Source organism: Pteropus vampyrus, unplaced genomic scaffold (assembly GCF_000151845.1).
Source record: "Pteropus vampyrus isolate Shadow unplaced genomic scaffold, Pvam_2.0 Scaffold23, whole genome shotgun sequence".
In the NCBI taxonomy this organism is placed as follows: Eukaryota; Metazoa; Chordata; class Mammalia; order Chiroptera; family Pteropodidae; genus Pteropus; species Pteropus vampyrus.
The window spans coordinates 11538948-11553526 of NW_011888804.1; the positions used below are offsets into that span (position 1 = coordinate 11538948).

The 14579-nt window shown below is 38.6% G+C and overlaps 1 protein-coding gene across 5 annotated transcripts in view; it reads right to left on the reverse strand.

Annotated features, from left to right (window-relative positions):
• Positions 1 to 14579, reverse strand: part of SPECC1L (sperm antigen with calponin homology and coiled-coil domains 1 like) — a 121830-nt gene extending 107251 nt beyond the window's left edge. The window contains exons 1-2 of one of the 5 annotated variants that reach the window (XM_023528313.1): positions 14426 to 14541; positions 5463 to 5536 (exon numbers count right to left, since the gene is read on the reverse strand). The gene's annotated coding sequence lies outside the window, so the exon portion shown is untranslated. Of the gene's footprint in view, positions 1 to 5462; positions 5537 to 13798; positions 13932 to 14425 lie in introns of those variants that run through there. The other 4 variants (XM_011356017.2, XM_011356015.2, XM_023528314.1 and 1 more) reach the window with 4 other exon arrangements.

The window sequence follows — 14579 nt, forward strand, 5'->3', positions numbered from 1 at the left end:
TCAGCATTTCCTATTTCACCCTGCACTTTTGAGACAGTTTCTTTCCTTAACCTTCTGAACCAACATCTGCTAACTTCAGACTTTTGGTCTGCAGCTTCCTCACTTCGCTCAGCCCTCACAGAATTGAAGAGAGTTAAGGCCTGCAATGGATTAGGCTTTGGCCTAAGAAAATGTTGTGGCTGGTTTGATCTTCTATCCGGACCACTAAAACTTTCTCCCTATCAGCAATAAGGCTGTTCTGTTATTGTTCTGTTATTATCATTCAAGTGTTCACTGGAGTAGCACTTTTAATTTCCTTCAAGAACTTTTCTTCCGCATTCACCATTTGGCTATTTGGCACAAGAGGCCTAGCTTTCAGCCTATCTCAGTTTTCATATGCCTTCCTCACTAAGTTTAATCATTTCTAGCTTTATGTAAAGCCAGATGTATGATTCTTTCATTTTAATATTCAGAGGCCACTGTAGGGTTATTAATTGGCCTAATTTCAATATCGATATGTCTGAAGGAATAGGGAGGCCTGAGGAGAGGGAGAGAGATGGGGGAACAGCTAGTTGGTAGAGCAGTCAGAGCACACATTTATTGATAGAATTTGCTGTCTTATATGGGCATGTTTGTGTGGCGCCCCAAAACAATTACAATAGTAACATCAAAGATCACTGACCACAGATCACCATAACAAGTATAATAACAATAATAAAGTCTGAGATAAAATACTAGAATTAAAATGTGACAGAGACATAAAGTGAACAAATACTGTTGGAAAAATGGCACTGAGAGACTTGCTTGACCCAGGTTACCACAAACCTTCAATGTGTAAAAAACGCAGTATCTGCAAAGCGCAATAAAATGTGGTAAGCCTGTAACTTGACCATTCTAGCTTAAAAAACAGCCATCCCTTATAAGGACTTCAAAACACAAAATCAATAGATTTAAAAAAAAAAAAAAAAAAAAGAGCAAAGAGTAGCATTGTTCTGGGCCTTAACACTAAACACACAGCATATGATACAGGAGGCAGATCTCTAAATAGCAGCTTGGTACACATGCTGGCGTATACTTGTGAATTTATGTACCTAGTGGAAAGAGCTGATTATTTGGGTAGAACCTGGGTTCAAATGCTAGCTCCACCACTGGTTATGTGGCTCTGGGCATAGTACTCATCTCCAAACCTCAGTTTTCTCATTAGTTGGTGGAGATGAAGAACTACCACAGAACACTGTTACGAGAACCATATCAAATGTGTAAACTAACGAGGACAGCACTCGGCATACAGAAAGAAGTGCAGTAAGTATTAATGTCGTTTCCTCTTCACTACAGTCAGAAAGGCAGAGTTCCCTTTATCCTAAACTTCTTTTTTCTTATCTCTTCACAGTACTAGCAAAACTATAACACTCTCTCTTTCCATTACAATCCCCATGGTTTTTCTTACTCCCTGGCTTAAGCAGAGAAGCTTCGGGTATTCTTCCAGGCAACTAGAAACCTCATAGTTCCAGTCTAAGTGTGCGCCATCTTCTCCCAAACCTAACCTCCACGCTTTCGATCACTGCTGACACCTAATTCAATATGGCCTTCCTTTACCTTCGTCAGTCAGCTACAAACTTACACTTACCTTCCCTTTGTCTCTAGTGTCCAACCCCTTCTTGTCTCACTCATTGCTTCCACCCTGCTTCAGTCACTCCACTGACCTTTCATCATGCTTCCTTGACTGACATAGATCTCTCCCTGATCCTTTCTGCGGTCTTTCAAATTAGCGTTCTTCTTTTTCAATTGTTGCTTTTTAAGATGAGATAATGGTATTGTGGTTATGTTTTTTAAAGATTTTTCATTAGTTAAATTAGAAAATAATAGCTCTCTGGGAAATTCTCAAATACTTGGAAGCTAACACACTTGTGAATATTTTGTATATGAGTCAAAGAAATCAAAAGGGAAATTAGAATGTATTTTGAAAAGAATGAAAATGAAAATGAACACGATATAACAAAATTTGTAGAATTCCCCTAAAGCAGTACTTTAAGAGTAAACTGATAACACTAAACACCAAACACCTATATTAGAAAAGACAAAAGTCTCAAACCAAAACCCCAGCTTCAACCTTAAGACACAAGAAAAAGAAGAGCAAATGAAACTCGAGCAGAAGGAAATAAAGCTCTGAGCAAAACTCAGTGAAACAAAAAAGAGGGGAAAAGAGATTAATGAAATCTAAAATGGGGTCTTTTAGAACATCAATAATACTGATAAAACTCTAGCCACACATCAGGAGAAAAAGACACAAATCACCAATATCAGGAATGAGAGGGGTGACAACACTACAGATTTTACAGCTATAAAGACAATAAAGATTATGAATGTTATGCCAATAAAATCAACAACTTAGATGAAATAAAATTCTTGAAACTATCTAACTCAACTCAAGAAATAATAGAAAACCAGAAGGGCCCTATATTTATTAAAGAAATTGAATTTATAGTTAAAAATATTCTCATAAAGAAAACTCCAGGCCTAGGATATATTCCCTAGGAAATTCTACCAAACATTTAAAGAGGAAATAAAACAAATTCTACACAAATGCTTCCAGAAAATTGATAACAGAATACTTCCCAACTCATTCTATAAAGCAAGCATTACAGATACCAAAATCTGACAAAGACATTACCAAAAAAAGAAAACTACAAATAATACGTCTCATGAAAATAATAAAATTCTAAGCAAACTTTTAGCCAACTGAATCCAACAATCTAGAAAAAGGATAACACAACATGACCAAGTAGGGTTTATCCCACAAATGTAAGGTTGGTTTAAATTCAAAAAATCAATGTAACTCATATGAACAAACTAAAAAAGAAAAAACATGATCATCTCAATAGACACAGAAAAAGCGCTAGGCAAAAGCCAACATTCATTCCTGATTTTAAAAAAAAAACAAAAAAAAACAACCTTTAATTAAAACAGTGAAAGGGAACCTCCTTGTGTGATAAAAAGTACCTATGAAACATCTACATTTAATATACTTACTGGCATAAGAATGAATGCTTTCCCCTTAAGATCAGGAATAAGGAAATTCGCTCTCACCACTTCTATTCATTATTGTACTAGAAGTTCTTAGTGCAATAAGGTGAGAAAAAGAAACAGGCATTCAGACTGGAAAGGAAGAAGTAAAACTCTTTTATTTGCAGACATCACTGAGGAATGTCAAATGTTATGTACAAAAAAAGCTACTAGAACTAATAAGTGAGTATAGCAAGACCTCAGAATATAAAATCAGCATATAAAAATCAATTATATTTCTATATATTAGCAATGAACTAGAAATTGAAACTTTTAAAAATATTTATAATAATATCAAAATAGATGAAATATTCAGGGATAAATCTGACCAAAAGATGAAAGATCTGTACACTGAAAACTACAAAATATTGCTAAGATAAAGATCTAAATAAACTGAGAGATATACCATGTTTATGAGTCAGAAGCCTCACTATTGTTTAGTCAATTCCCTCAAAATTTATCTATAGATTCAACACAATTCAAATCAAAATTCCAGCAGGCTTTCCAGTCAAAAGTGACAAGCTGACTCTAAAATTCATATAGAAATGCAAAGGGCCTAGAATTGACCATTGTTGAAGCTGGGTGATTATATCACACGTGTTTCATTATATTATTTTCTCTACTTTGTACACGCTTTAAATTTTCCATAGTGAAGAAATATTTTATTTTAATAGAGACTGAGATGCTTATCGGGCACAAATAAACACAAAATATTCTTCCTTTAAATTTTTCATCATATCACAAAAATGGTTTCCTTCTTCCTATCACCAAAAGTCTAACCCCGGGGCCTGGTTTCCCAGGTCTTCTGACTAGTCCTCTCTACTTCCTGTTTCCTAAGATAGGAGTCAGCAAACTACACTCCAAAGGCCAAATGCAGCCCATCACTTGTTTCTGTACAGTCCACACACTAAAAATATTTTTTTGCATTTTTAAATGGTTAAGGAAAAAATCAAAAGTATGTATCATAACATCAAAAACTTACATTTAAATTCCACAAAGAAACTTTTATTTAAACAGTTATGCTCATTAATTTACTTATTTCTGTGGCTACATTTGTGCTACAATGACAGAGCTGATTAGCTACAACACAAATCATAGGACTTGCAAAGTCTAAAATATTTACTATCTGGCTTTTAGATAGTGACAAAGAAAAACTTTGTCAACCTCTACTCAATATGTCTTCTCCTCCCTTAGCTGACTAAATCCTTCCCCTCAGGAATGCTCATTACAGCCTCTCCTTTGTTCAAGCCCCAGCTACTCCTGAAAACCCAAATTCCCTTTTCCTCTTTTCCAAATCCTAGACATTCTCAGCAACTTATGTGGAAACAGGTAAGCAAAACATTTGTTACTATAGTGACTGAGGCCTCAAAGTTGCTGTCCCTGTGTAGACAAGGGTGGCTGATGACCCCCTACTCATTTCCAATCTTTCAAAGCAGATTGGCAGACTGCAGCTACGATGGAGAAAGCACACGATGCAGGGCACTGATAAAATTGCTCGAGTAAGCACTGTGATATGTGTCAGTCCTCCTGCTGCAATGTCATCACTCAACATGTATCACTTAACAGTAAAGCTAAAAGAAGAACGCCTCCACAGATAGCAACTCAAGACAGCATAATTCCAAACAGGAATTAGGAAGAAAAAGCTTATGAGGGGAAAAAGAAAAAAAAGAAAACCTGTCACTCCAACAATTTAGAGACTCTCACAAACTGTTGTTAATGAAGACACAATCAAGAGGCAGTCAGCCCTTCACAGGGAGGGAAGCCTACAAAGGAGAGGCACAGCAGAACTTCAGCTGGAACACTGCAGCGCATCAGGTGTACTGACTTCCCTGAGTTGGTACAATAAATAAGGTGGCAAACCTGCTGGGCCTAAAACCCAGGGATCACTATCATCTTTGCATGCCATTTGAAACATAAGAAATAAGAAATCTGAACTGTATTTCTGTGACTCAAGTCCTAGACAGGCAACCCTGACCTTCTGTAAACAGAATGTTTTCATCTCCAATGTTTTTTCACTGTTACTGAGGTATAACTGACATAATTATAAGATATTTAAAGTGTACATCATGGTGACTGACATACATTGTGAAAAAATTCCCACCATCTAGTTAATTTACACATCCATCACCTTATTTATTTGTTTATTTATTTATTGGTGAAAATTATCTCCAAAGTGGCAATCTAGAGGAACCAGATTTGGGAAGGGTACAGGTGCTGTCAAAGGTTAGGATTTGATCTTATCGTCCACGAATTACTGGTAAGAGGAAAACTATAAAGAAAGCCTCTAGAAGACTTGCTTCTGTGAAGCAATGTGGGTATTTTGGCTGGCCATAACCTTGGCTATCCACACAACACAGTAGGGCTATTCCAAGGGTATTAATACAATTCTGAGCAGAAATAAATCATTTGCTTTATACTACCTGGATCCAGGAAGACAGGAATCCAAGTTAGATTCTCGTGCTTCTGAGAGGGCCCATGGGTACTCTGTGCAGTTCTAGAACAACACCAGAAGGAGAGAATCTAATAACCAGCCTGTCTCCAATCCAGACGGCTATAGAAACAACTTAAAAAAAAAAGAGACTTTTCACACTCAGCAAGTAAGAATAACTGTTTTCAAATTTAAGAAGATCCAGACACAGGAATAGGACTAGTGAGTCAAAGTTACCGAGACAGATTCCAGGGCAGCTAATAATCAGAGATGCCCCAACAACAAATGAACTGCCTTTAAGAGTATTTTTTTTTTCTCCTCCCCACTCACCAAAGCATTCTAGTGGGGCTGGGAGAACTGCTGCATAAACAGACATAAGCTGAAATGTGAAGTTCTTGCACTGACCTTAGCTAGATACTCAGATATTCACAATGGTTCACCTTTAATGGCTCCAAACAACAGTGGTATAACTTCAATTATTTCAAAAAGCTTCATATTGTACTTAGCGGGGAGAATTCTCCTAGCTCACTTTTTGACTTGCCTGTTTCTCTTACTAACCTCTTTTTCAATACAGCTACCCTCTCAACTCAAATCTCCCAGCCTTACTTCTGACACAGCATAGCAAAGAGACTTGATCACTGAAAAAATATCTAAACTCTGGGCTATGACAACTTTTGTAAAAAAGATTCTTCCTCAGAAGTCACTCTCTGACATCAATGCAAAACTTGCCACTGCTGACCACCCTCTCTCCCCATTTGCAGTATATAGTTCTTCTGGCCAGGTAAATGCAAAACCCTTGTAGACTTTTATATTTTACGCTATCACATGAAAATAGGAACAAAACAGGACAATAATCTTGGGTGGTTGTCTCTGAGGACAATGAGCCTTGGGTGAGAAAGCGAATACTGTGTTAATCTTTCAGGAGAAAATCTCATACTTCTTTAGTAAATCCTTTCCTTAGCCTACTATCACAGTATACACTCAATTTTTATTTCCAATTTTTAAAATTCCCATAATATATTAGAAAAAAATATAAATTCCAAATTCATAGTTGTCATTATATTTAAAATATGAAAAAAATAACATTCCAAATGTGAGAAAAATGAACCAAACAAAATTATCATTATATATTACCAAGACCATTCCATATTAAAAACTTGTTTCTGAGTGGCTTAAGGGAGAAGAGGCATGATATTAGGAAAGAAAAGAGAGACGACTCAGCCAAGTGCTTAGTCAAGAAAGGGTATAAAGGGAGGAAGCAAAGAAGAGAGTAAAAGAGGAAAGTGGACTTTCATAAAACAGCAGGCATCAAGTTTAATCCCTCATCCATCATCCTACCACACTCCCACAGCTTTTTTTACTAGGTGGTAACTTGAAAGGTCAGCCCCTTCAATTCTTGGGCAGTTTTTCATGTATGAAACCAAATATCATTGCAACTTTAACTACCATTTACCAGGGCATCTGCCAAAGCAACACAAAATAGATCCATCCCTCTTCCCTTGTGAAAGCTCTTCACATATTGCAAAAGAAACAATGTCCTACCTAGGTTTTCTATTCTTCAGGCTAACCAGTACTGTAGTTCCTTCAATCACAGGACAAACGCTTTCTAGCTGAAAGGCAGCAGCATGTTATAGTGAAAAAAATATAGGTCTTTTTAGTCAGAAACCTGGAGTCAGATGCAAGCTTGGCCTTTGGTTAGTTCTGTATTCTTAAGGTTGATTAGCTCTGTATTCTTAACTCATTTCCTCATTTACAAAATTAAGGAAAATAATAGTTATGCTAACTATCTCAAGAAATGTTGCCTGAGGACCACATTTAATGAAATGCAAACATGAAATGTAAGTTTTTTCAACTATGCTGCTATAGGTGCTCATTAAATTCCGTGGTACTATTAATATAAACTTCATAAACCTTATGAATTTTACAAATAAAGTTTTAGAATCCAACCCACCTAAGCACATGTGGTAGGGGAGGGAGAGTCAGAAGCGAAGGCAGGAGGAGGTAACAAAGAATCACAGTGCAGCTAGATGGTATCCTGGTTGGCATTTATAGTCTACACTAGCCCTTCAGAAATACTTTAACATAAACTTGCAGGTTGAATTTTTTTTTTCAATTTAAAAACAAAGACCGTTAATAACTAAAATGTCAAAAAAAAATTTTTACAAAATGTCATTCTATTAACCACAGTGAAATTCTAATTAATAAATGATCTGTATTCCATCATGATCAACCTCCTCAGCCAGACTGGAGGGTCTGGCTGAGCAAGCCACTGACCTGGGTGAGTAACAGGAAGATGAATAAATTGGTGTCTACAGTGTGCATTTTTAACTTCATTTCAAAGTCAAATTTTAAAAAAAAATCAGAACAGAAACATTTATTTTAACTGCTTATTTTACTTCTAGGACCAATAGAGAGGTAGGTTAGCACAGGCCCAGCTAGGCTGCCTATCGATATAATCTGCCCTTCAAGAAGAGGACATGGTTTTTTCCTCCAGGCCTCACCACTCTAAGTGACCCAGATCATTTTCCCTAGACATCAACATAAATAACTTAAAGTAGGCTTTACTGCAGGGTACCATCTTAATAATTCATAAAGCAATATAATAAATACATAAAAGTTCAGGAAGAAAACAAGACTCTTGAAAGGGCCTGGCAGTTTTGCCATGTCCCCCAAAAGTACTCTCAGCTGCATCCATCGGAAATTTCCAGCACATATACCTCACCCAGCTTTTGGTGAAAGGCGTACATTACTTATCAAAGTAAGAGGATGTGGATACAATTTATAAATGTGCAAACTCTGCTACCAAGGACATACACACTTATCTTTCAGGCTCATCAGCTGATTTACCAGAAAAACTCCATATCCACATTAAACAGTTTTTTCGAATTTTTATTTTATAAAGATGTTTCCACATTTGCCTGCAAGGTGATTAATACTAACATTGCTACAGCAACGTCCTTCGATACTTCACATACACTACTCAGCAGCTACCACAGACTCAAAAATACACAGGTAAAACCCTATGCTATATTACTTTTTCCTGACTTCCCACTCCATCTCGCACTAGAAAGTAAACTCTAAGGATGGCAGAAGGTTTGGTTTTGTTCGATGCTGTTGCCCTAGAGCCTAAAACAATCCCTGACACATAACAGCCACTTAATAAAAGTCTCCTAAATTGAATGAGTGAATGAATGAATGGTATACTTATACTATGGAATAGTTCTACAAAGCTATTAATCACAATGAATTAAGAGTACTAACAACTGTGTGAATGAAATTTCCAGAAGTATTAAAAAAAACAGAAGTGGAAGTGTCAAAAACATGATTCTATTATTTTAAAAGTATACCCCAAAAGCCCATACACTAAAGAGGAAGTGGAGAACTTGGAACTGTCATACACTGCTGGTAGGAATGTAAAATGGTGCAGCTTTTGAGAAACAGTGTGGTTCCTCAAAGGTTTAACACTGCTACCATATGACCCAATGATTCCACTCCTAAGTATATACCTAATAGAAATGAAAACATATGTCCTAACAAAAATTTATACAAAAATGTTCATAGCAGCATTATTCATAATAGCCAAAAAGTGGAAAAAGCCCAAATGTCCATCAACTGATAAACAGATAAACTATGGACCATTATTTGGACATAAAAGGAATGAGTACTATTACATGCTACGACATAGATAAACCTTGAAAACATTATGCTAAATGAAAGAAGCCAGACAAAAAGCCATAAACTATACGATTCCACTTGTATGAACTATCCAAAATAGGCAAATCCATACAGATAGAAAGTAGATGAGTGATCACCAGAAGCTGGGGGGAGTGGAGAATGGGAAGCGACTATTAATAGGTGTGAGGTTTCTTTCTGAGGTGATAAAAATGTTCTGGAATTAGAGAGTGGTGATCAATGCACAACTTTGTGAATATACCAAAAACCACTGAAATGTACATTTCAAAAAAGATGAACTTTATGGTATATGAATTATATCTCAATAAAGCTGTTATTTTAAAACATCCATGTTTAAAAACGCATACATGAATGAATACATGAATATATAAGGCTTTCATGTATTCAAGTGAATAACCATACTCATGTATTCATGTGTTCGAATGAATACAAAAATGATGCAGAAATGCTGTGAAAGGCTGGTGAGCTTGATGATGGAGTTTGGAGTGGAGAAGGAGACAAGTGTTGAGGCAAGGAGATAAAAATCTAAGAGACTAAAAAAAAAAACCCAAGGCTAAAGCCTTGAGTGAGGGTACTGGGCAACGCTGAATAAGTGTGAATTGAAATGAACGTAAAGAATAAAAATGAGGGAACTAGAGTTGAAAAATGCAGCAGATAATTTGCAACAGGGGAGAGAAAGCAAACCTGAGCAACTGTAGTAATTGAGCTTGCAAGAAAATGCAGGCTGCCAGAAAGGGAAAAAAGAATGAAAACATGGGACAAAAGATTTAAGACAGGCCCAAACCCACCAAAGGTTAAAAAAAAAAAAAAAAGGTATTCAAGAAGAAATTTCAATAACTCCTGCTCAAGACTTCATGGGCCTAGTGGGGTAGAACCAAAACATTACAAGCAGCAGCTTCTGGGGAAAGAAAGAAGCGGGACTCGGGATACTGTCTCCTAGGTGGGAGAAAATGGGCATCTGCTGGAAGAAAGAGTCCAACTGTCGCCGTTCTGAAAAAAAAGGAGCCCCAACAGACAAGCCTGTCTTGGGAATTCCCAATGGAACAGGTGCCACTGGAAAATGAGTTGGAATTTTTCCCAAGAACATGAGAAGGGAGAAAAGAAAAAAGGGACAACTTTAATTTTTAACAAATATTTCTTGACAATCTTAACACTGCTGCCAGTTCTTTGCATGCCTCTTTCCTAAGCTTAATAACCAGAGTCTTTTTTTTCTTTTGCAGAAGCTCAGTTCTTTTGAAAAGTGTGATATGGGGCTTTTTAAAAAAGACAAAAGATATTTTTTCTCTTTAACTCTTCTATTTTCCCTAAGTTATATGCACAACAGACAAACAAAATCTATTATCTTATTCTCTTAAACATTTACTATTCAAACACATCAAATTAAAAAAAAAAAAAACCTCAATGTGGAAGGTATACAACATAAAAAGCAAGATGCATAATGCTTCCAGAGCTGAGAACAAGGATGATGCCTACCTGGTTTCTGGATGACAAAATAGACACTAGAGAGAGTATCCTTCAAGAAGTAGGATTTGTTAGACACTAAGATACAATGAAATGGACTTTGCAAGTTGGTGTGCATGACTGGAAGGTGTCGCAAGACTGGTGAGGTCAAGTGCACCTGGAGTGAAAAGCTCCTTAAGGACAGGGACTAAGTGGTTCACTTCCTCTGTAGCATTGACAAGCCCAGCACATACTGCACCCAGCAGATGCAACAACTTTGTGTCAAGCCACACACTTTGTGATGCACTGTGGTGTCACAGGCTAGTGGCGGGAAGCAGATAAAACACGGGGTGCCAAATCCTAACCGGACAGGCTGCTAGACAAGTCTGAATGAGACAGGATAAGGAATATCTTCCAGGCAAGGTAATATCTGAGCAGAGTTTTGAAAGTGATAATTAGATGAAGTGAGAGAAGAACATTCTAGCAGAGGTAGACAAGGAAACTGGAGAGAGTTCAAGGGACCAAGAGCTGTTCGGCAAAGTTCAATGAAGCGCCCAAAAAAAGGTGGAGGAAAGATGAAAGTGGAGGCCAGAGCCCAGTGATGAAACATCCTGGATACCAAGCTAAAGAATGGTAGATGTGATTATGAAGATAAAGTCAAGGAGACACTGAAGGATTTTAAATTGCGGGGGTGGGGGTTAGGTGGTGACTATGAACAGATTACTATTTTGGAAAGACCAAAAAATAAAGAAAAGAGCTATAATAAAAATGTGGGAAAAAAGTCAGGAAAAACACTGTTAACAGATCTGCACTCTCTTCGCTCACAGACAAATTTCCTTTATGGGGTTACCAAATTATCTTTTGAATATGGAGAGCTTCAGAGGTGGCTGAAAGCAGTCAGTCCTCTGAACGTAGAAATAAGTATTATGAAGAATTAGAGTGCATTATTAATTTTAATTCAAGACACTTATAAAATGTATATTTGATAATGTATATTTGAGATATTGTAGTTTTGTGAGTACACAAATAAAAGATTTATAACTCGAAATCTTATCTGTTAACAGCAGACCACAATAAATTTTAAAGACTTTACAGACACAAAGATCATCTGTTACATTCACTTTGTAACAGACCATAGCCACTTCATATCTGAAATACAATCTGTAAACCTAATTTCTCGATGGTCCTGTTGTTTCATAGCAAAAGACTGAGGCCACAATACTAAGAGATTTCTGAGCTGACAGAGAAGCCTCATGGGGGTTCTTTACCTCCACAGTTAGTCTATTCAGCACTAACAATTCCAGAGGAATTTCCCTGGCTAGGCTCATTTTGTTGGCACAAACACAAACACATAAAATATCCTGACGTTTTATATCCAGTAGGAAAGGATGATGAGAATAGGAATATCTTTAATACCAAGCAAATTTAACAGGGGTTTCTTGGTTGCCTGTAGATTGTGACTAACAACCACAAAGTAAATTCATATTTACTCTTTAAAAATAATCTACATGTTAATCTTAGCAGCAAAAACCTCAGGAACTTTTTCCTAAACTCCCTAATAACAGCAAAACAACAGGTTCTAGGCTCTTTATTTCTAAAAATATCTTATTCTGATAACTAACTTTGTACTTGCCATGTATAATCACCATATACCACCAATTACTATCACCATTTACTATCATTTCATAAAAGATGCTTAATTTTAACACCAGAAAATAACTTTTGTTCTCAATATGATAAAGCCTACTCAACATTTCATTTCAAGGGCCTGACTAAGAGTCTCCAAAATTTGTGCTCACCAACTTATGATGTCCCCACTCCGCGTCTTTGAGGAGAGACCACAAACAATGTCATGGAACTGATGAGAAGACTCAGTTCTCCCCCTAGCTGAAGAGGACCCTATAATCAAGGATCCGTCAAATGTTAAGTTAGCATCTCAAGCTCCTTTCCATCTCTTCCCCCACTCCACGCACTTTACAGAGGGGGAAATGAAGGTCCAGAAAAGAAAACAGGCTCGCCCAAAGCCGTAAAGCTAAGAGAATTTCTCTAGCCTACTGACACCCTGTCACCATTCCCCTACTGAGCTGGACAGTTTGCATAACACCATGTACAAGTTAACCATGTGATCTAAGTATGGATATGGTTATAAGGCAAGTCATGTATTATGAAAACTAAACCCTGATAATTTTGAACCAAAGCAATACTATTATCTGAGTCATCTGAAATATAAGATTTACTGTGTCAAGTCAGTTATAAGGAGAATCTCTGCTTCAGAAAAATCCCATCTCAAAGTGACATACTGCACTGCAGATACACACCCTAAAAGTTCAAGTTTAAAAGAGAAATTTTGATACAAATGTCGCCTTAACTACAGCTATAATTACTTTCCACTCACTATAATACTATACTTGACTGACACTCAGATATTTGGACTACTAAGGCACACAATGATAACTTTCCTTACTGGCACAATATTCACTTTCTTACTGAAAATGCCAAAAAAATCCCTACGTACTTTGACTATACATAGACAATTAGGAAGCTTTCTCCAGCTACCAAAAGTTGATGAGTCTTAAAGGCTGCTTGGTGCACACTAAATCTGAAGGAAAGAGACATTTTAAAGAGAAAAAAGTTACTGGATCAGCCATTTCTTTATAGAAACAATTTTATCCAGACCAATACTCTACCTCTTATATCATATACCCTTCTGTATCGGGTTGGTTACTTCATAACATACATACATACAGATGTACATGTATACATATAATGTTGATGTCTGCCAAAGTCTAAGAGCGCAGACTGATTTCATCTCAAGATGCATCCTCCTGGGTGACAGCAAACGCTGTTGGGCTCTGAAACATTTTTAGTTTCTTGAATCTGTTGTAAACTGAGGAAAACATTATCAATGGTTTAGATGCTCTTCTTACAACACATTTTCCCTGTAATCGAAACAGGGCAGCGAATATATGGGAATATTTCCTGGGCATTCCCATACTTGCCGACAAATTATCAAAAATATCAACAAACCAAGGTTCTCTGTATCTGAATAATCATACGAATTCTTACTTGGTCTTGTAAACAGGCTGGAACTACGTGGAAACTGATTTCTTTTCCAGACATCTCCAGGGGAACTGCCCAAGAATGACCTATCTTGTCTTAACCACATAAGCGTAACCACATAAGCCATACAATTACCAGATTGCGGGAAATGCAAAATATTCCTCAGCAAAACACCGAATTATTCATATCCAACGTGAAGCAATTAACCAGGTCTCAAGGAAAAAAAAGGACATTCCGCCTGCTTCGGGCTGACCTCCCAGAAAAGCAGAGCGAGGGTGGGGGCGCGAGCCCTGGCGGAAGCTGAGTCCGCAGGAGGCCCGGGGTCCGCCGCCCGCAGCTCTGCTCGTCGCGCGGTGTCCTCGGGGCCTCCAAGCAGAGCTGTCCCCTCCGGGGACATGAGAACAGAAAACCAGGACGGTGAGGCGACCTCTGCCTCTCCTGGGACTCGCGGAAAGCAAATTGCGAGGGCTGCGCCCGGCCCCTCAGCTCGGAAACCGGTGGGCTGAGTGCCTAGGACCAGGCCCCAACGCCAGCCTGGGGCGGACCGCAAGCCCCGCGACACTGGCTGCGGGTCGCACCGGGAGCCCAGAGAGGGACGGCGCAAGCGCAGGCGCAGGATGGGCCAGGGGGCCCGGGAGGGGACAGCGCAGGCGCGGGCCCGCTGGGGTCTGCGGGGTCGCCAGGGCCTCGCCGCGCGGGCGACACATAGGAGATGGACTGACCCTCTGGCGCACACAGAGGGGCCCCCGCCCTGGCTCTTACCGCGCGGCGCCGCCTCGCTCGCTCGCTGGCTCCGGGCTTGGGCCGGGCGGCGAGCTCGCCCGGTGGCGCGGCCCGAATCCGTTGAGTCCAGCCTCAGGGTAGCAGCCAACCCCGCGGCGCCGTTCGCCCGGCCCGCCCTCAGACCGCCTCCTGC